The sequence below is a fragment of the Lepidochelys kempii genome, chromosome 28, assembly GCF_965140285.1.
Source record: "Lepidochelys kempii isolate rLepKem1 chromosome 28, rLepKem1.hap1, whole genome shotgun sequence".
Classification (NCBI taxonomy): domain Eukaryota; kingdom Metazoa; phylum Chordata; order Testudines; family Cheloniidae; genus Lepidochelys; species Lepidochelys kempii.
The window spans coordinates 4,103,448-4,109,170 of NC_136407.1; the positions used below are offsets into that span (position 1 = coordinate 4,103,448).

At 47.6% G+C, this 5,723-nt stretch overlaps 2 non-coding genes across 2 annotated transcripts; both read right to left on the minus strand.

The window, feature by feature from the left end:
* Positions 1–1,271: 1,271 nt before the first annotated feature.
* TRNAK-CUU (transfer RNA lysine (anticodon CUU)) lies at positions 1,272–1,344 on the minus strand. The gene has a single exon. It is a non-coding gene; the product is annotated as a tRNA-Lys (tRNA).
* Positions 1,345–3,710: 2,366 nt separating this feature from the next.
* Positions 3,711–3,792, minus strand: TRNAS-GCU (transfer RNA serine (anticodon GCU)). The gene has a single exon. It is a non-coding gene; the product is annotated as a tRNA-Ser (tRNA).
* Positions 3,793–5,723: the final 1,931 nt, after the last annotated feature.

Below are 5,723 nucleotides of genomic sequence, written 5' to 3' on the forward strand. Positions count from 1 at the left end.
GAATAGGGTTTCCTTGGAACGGGGAGTAAACTGAAAACATATCAGGAGGTTGTACACATTTATTCTCCTGGTGAAAAAGTGTGTCTGATACTCCGCCTTTGCTGCTCCTGCCGGCTGTGACTGCTGAGGACATTTTCCCTCTCTCCTCCTGGGTCTCTCTTCTGCCAGATTCTTGGCCAGTGCGGCCGCCCTGCAGGTGATGGCAGAGCAGTTTGGTAATAGGCTGCCGGACTCACCACATAAGAGCGCAGCTGCTACAGCAGCTTGACTGATCATGGGCCAGGTCCTGCAGCCCTGGCAGCCCAGGATAACCTCCCACTGATGGCAACGGGAATTTAGCCTTTGTAACTAGCTGCTTGTACCTGAGGTCTCAGCTATGAAGTAAGGTGGTGGCACACACAGCTTCATCCAAAGAAGTGAAGGATGTAAGCGAAAGAACACAGTTGGCAATGTGCATGGTAATCAAGGTGGGCCATGTCCAGCACAAATCCAGGCTTCCTCACCCTCCACCCCTTTTTTCCCAGGGACATACAGCAGGAGAGTGAGTTTGTGTGTGTGTGTGTGTCCCCGGGAAAAAAGGGGTGGGGGGTGAGAGAGCCTGGATTTGTGCTGGACATTGTAGGGAGAGTGGTCACTTTGGATGAGCTATTACCAGCAGGAGAGTGAGTTTGTGTGTGCATGGGGGTGGGGGGATGAGAAAACCTGGATTTGTGCTGCAAATGGTCCACCTTGATTATCATGCACATTGTAGGGAGAGTGGTCACTTTGGATGAGCTATTACCAGCAGGATAGTGAGTTTGTGTGTGTGGTTTTTGGGAGGGGGGTGAGGGGGTGAGAGAACCTGGATTTGTGCAGGAAATGGCCCAACTTGATTATCATGCACATTGTGTAGAGAGTTGTCACTTTGGATGGTCTATCACCAGCAGGAGAGTGAATTTGTGTGTGGGGGGGTGGAGGGTGAGAAAACCTGGATTTGTGCTGGAAATGGCCCACCTGATGATCACTTTAGATAAGCTATTACCAGCAGGACAGTGGGGTGGGAGGAGGTTTTGTTTCATATTCTCTGTGTATATATAAAGTCTGCTGCAGTTTCCACGATATGCATCTGATGAAGTGAGCTGTAGCTCATGAAAGCTTATGCTCTAATAAATTGGTTAGTCTCTAAGGTGCCACAAGTACTCCTTTTCTTTTTGCGAATACAGACTAACACGGCTGTTACTCTGAAACCTGTCATATAAAGAAAAAAGTACACTTAAGGTAGTAAGATCAAGCACCCAACATGGGGCTCAAACCCATGACCCTGAGACTAAGAGTCTCATGTTCTACCAACTGAGCTAGCCAGGCTGTCTGTAGCACTTCTTCAAAGGCACAGTCAGAGTGTGAGTTGAGATTCCTTTTCTGACATTTGCCTTCTCTCTTCATTCCTTCACTCTCCAGCTAGCAAGCAGGGGCTATTACAAGGCTGGTTAGATGCTGGTTTCTACATCAGAGAGCTGGGGTTGATTTACCAGCTGGTCAGAGAAACAAGTACGGGAGGGTGGAATTTAGTGTTCTCCCACCATGGGGAGATGTTCTTTGACTCACATAGTGGGGGAGAGTCAGAAAAAGCTTCTCAGCTCCCAGAGAGGGGGTAGACAAGTAGGGTCCCCCCCAAGCCATGCACACATTTTTGCAGGACATCAGACCTCCTGCGGAGAAGCTTCTCATAGACTGTGGCCCCAGGAGTGTCAGAGAAGGGAATCACAGTTTGCCTTACGAGGTAGGTAGGTCCTTAGACCCCTCCAGCATCTGATGAAACCATTTGTGGGAAAGAGTCTGGGGTAGCCGAGCAGGACAAGGAGAGGACAGAAGGGCTTGCAGCTGGTGTGCAATCCCCACGCTCCCAGTGGCCCAAAAGAAGGAGGGTTCAGCACTTTGTCAGCTTCCTGAGAGCGCGCACTGACAAAATGAGAGCTACACTAGGGGGCAGCTAAAGCCATGAGACCTGTGAAAATGAATCAGCCTCCCATCAGGTGGCATCAACTCCCCTCTCTGGGTTTCTATCCCAGAAATACTGTCAGCTCAATGATTTTTTCCCCTGACAGAGCCTCCAGATTATAAGCAGCAGAAGAAGAAGCGGAGAGGACTGCACTGGGGTAAAGGCAAGCAGAGGAAAATTGCTCCTCTGGTGATTTCTTTGTTTTGCTCCTGTGATGCTGATGGAGGCATAATTTGAGATTGTGACACCATGTCATCCATTTTTTGGGCTCGGTTTGTGACACTGAGCACAGGGGATCCTTCACTCTCTCTTCTTGTCCCTTCAGGGCAATGGAGACTGGAGCAGCGTCTGAGATGGTGAAGTAGGAGCCTGAGAAAGCCAAAGCTAGTTGTCAGAAAGAAATGGTGCTACCTGGTCCTTTAAGTGGTGGGCTCTGGTGTTTTAACAGCTGAGTCGTGGGTTCCATTCCCACAGGGCAATGAAAGTTTTTAAACAAAAATCTCCATTCACTCCGCATTTGAAATTGGGAGCAAAAGAGGGCTCCTTGTCCTTATCAACAAGGGAGAGAATGGCTTTTTTCTTAGCAAATATTTTTAAAGGGCACTGACTCGAGCTGCAGATCTCATTTCATTTCTATTTACAATGGAATGATTCTTTCTAGTATAGACAGAAATTCTTCAGCTAGCCTTGGATTCCACAGGAATACTAGAAGCAATGGTGTCTAACTAATACCTACCTTTTTTTCGGAGAACAGGAATATCTGAGTTTTCCATGGACATTTCCCGTCCAGCACCTTGGGCCTCATCCGACAATATAGAAAACCGACATGCAGTCAAATACATGGAAAGTTTCTCAGCAAAGGGTTCACTGAGCAGGCCAGGGGAAAAGTTTTGCCAGAACACTTGGTTATAATATCCCACCCTGACCTTAAATGGAAAGCAAGGAGATGACTCTCAGAGCACACAACCAGAGTAGGTAGGGCACTTACGACTCAAAACCACCAATTATGAGTCTCACGTTCTACATTGTCAATGTAAAGCTAGGCTCGCTGCTGGCCCATTAAAGGTATCCACACGCGCAAGGTCTATCCCAGGAACCGTGTATAATGCAGACTTCTCCAAGATAGCACAGAGACAATGGACACTGCTTGACTCACATCCTAGCAAAGGAGCTTTCTAGAAAGTTGGAAGAAACTATGAAAGAGGGGAAGAGACATCATGACTTGGCCTCGTTCCCCCACAACTCAACACCTGGAAACACATGAGGAGGACAAAGACTGAACTGAAATAATTCAGAGATCAGAAGAGAATAATAATAATAATAGTTCATTCAAATCTGGTTTTTCAGCAGAAAATTTTCAATTTGGGGGATTTTTTTTTCCCAGTCAGACCTTGCCAAGGGAAGCAGAGAGAAAATGTTTGAGTTGCCTCCTTCAGAACAGCTTGGCCTGGACACTCTAGCTGTGGGTCACTGTCGTGGTCTTGCTGTGGATGGGGGCATTTTAATAATTTGGGGCGGTCCCAGGGTGTTTGGGGGAAATTATGAGGATATTACCTTTTGAGATAAGTTATAGAGAGCTACACAATTCTTTCAGCACCACATTTCATTTGAAGCAGGGGATCTGAGTACCTGAGAAAGTTTTTGTTTGCAGGAAGCACCATGGTTTGGTCTGTCATTGTACCAAAGGGGGGATATGGTTGTTTGTAAAGGAAGAGAGAAGACTGAACGCCTTCGATGAGGATGGGATTCGAACCCATGCGTGCAGAGCACAATGGATTAGCAGTCCATCACCTTAACCACTCGGCCACCTCATCTGAGCTGTCAGGAAAAGGACAGGAGGAGAAATCTAAGGCCAGCAGATATAGGGCCAATAAGGAGTTTTTAAATACTAAGCGTAAGCAGGGTCTGAATGTGCTCCCCTCTCACATCTAGTGAGGAGCTGGGGGGAAAAACTTCAGGAACAGACCGTTTGCATAGACACGCCTACTCTGCTTAGGTACACAGCGTGATGGAGCCGCTTTGCCAGAATGACCCGTTTTGGCTGGTGTCAGGTTACAAATCACTTTAGCATTCAGTGAAATGAAATGTTATTATCCTTCCTGTATGAGTGAAGAGCAGCAGAACATACCTCGTCCATCCTGATGGAGGGGCTAGGTGGGTGAGGAATACTTTTTATTGGACTGCATAGAAGTGATTGAGGACTTCACCTAAACCAGTGGTCCCCAAACTTGTGCCCTCTTATCCGTGTCTGCGGCCCCTCGGAAGCTGCAGTCGAGAACCAGGGCTGGGAGTGGGGCTCTTGTTTCCTGGGAAGTGGGGTGCGGACGGGGGTAAGGGCGACGAGGCTGGGCCAGAAGCCAGGGGCCCAGGCTGAGGGTGGGGTTGGGGAATAGAATATCAGGGTTGGAAGGGACCTCAGGAGGTCATCTAGTCCAACCCCCTGGTCAAAGCAGGACCAATCCCCAATTAAATCATCTCCACTTGATACCGGCTGCCAACTAGACATGGAGCCATTGATCACTACCCGTTGAGCCCGACAATCTAGCCAACTTTCTACCCACCTTATAGTGCATTCATCCAGCCCATACTTCTTTAACTTGCTGACAAGAATACTGTGGGAAACCGTGTCGAAAGCTTTGCTAAAGATGCTGGGAGTTCTCGTTCCCTGAGAACTGGCCTGGCTCCCTTCAGTTAGGATATAGATATTCAGGCCTGCCTGTAAAGGCCTATACTCTAAGAATTTAGGTGTATTCTTATCACTTGGCTAGTGATAGAGGTATAAAAGAAAGAATCAAAACCACTGTCTGCCAGTGTAAGGGCCTTCTCCTACTGTGACAGTCTGAGGCCCTGTGCTTAGGCTAAGGCCTTTGGCTAAGCAGCAGAGGCAGCCATAAGCTGGGAAGCGAACGGTCACATCCTCACATTCCAAACAAGTCACATTGAAATAAGGTGCTATTGGGCTGTTAGGCACTATCAGGACAGGATTGTGTTCCTATCACCTCCAGAGAAAGGGAAGTGCCTAGAAAATGTAAAAGGAAACTTAGTTTGATAGCATCCTGTCTGGCAAGAACTCACTTATCAATAGCTGGGATGTGAAATCCTCACTTCTGTATTGTTTTGTCATTATAGTTCCCACTTTGCTGTTGTTTGTCTGTATAATCTCTGTATAATTTTGCTGGGTGTAAACTTATTGAGGTGGTGGGATATAATTGGTTAAAATGATTGGTTAAGGTATAGCTAAGCAGAACTCAAGTTTTACTATATAATCTGTAGTCAATGAGGAAGTGACTGGGTGTGGGTGTGGGTGGGCATGTGGGTGTGTGAGATGGGAACAGGGAATGGGGGTAAGAAAATTGGAATCATGTTTTGCTAAAGGGGGAAATGGGAACAGGGAATGGGAGTAAGGAAGTTGGAATCATGTTTGGCTAAGGGTAGGAATGGGAACAGGGACACAGGTGTAAGGCTCTGTGGTGTCAGAGCTGGGAAGGAGGATACTAAGGAAGGAAACTGGAATCATGCTTGCTGGAAGTTCACCCCAATAAACATCGAATTGTTTGCACCTTTGGACTTCGGGTATTGTTGCTCTCTGTTCATGCGAGAAGGACCAGGGAAGTAAGTGGGTGAAGGAATAAGCCCTCTAACATCTTGGTGCCGGTGACTCGGATGCATCGCATTGGATAGGTGAGTGGCAGCCTGTAAGTCCCCCTCCCCAACAGTCCGCGCAGCTGCTTGGAGGGGGTATCGC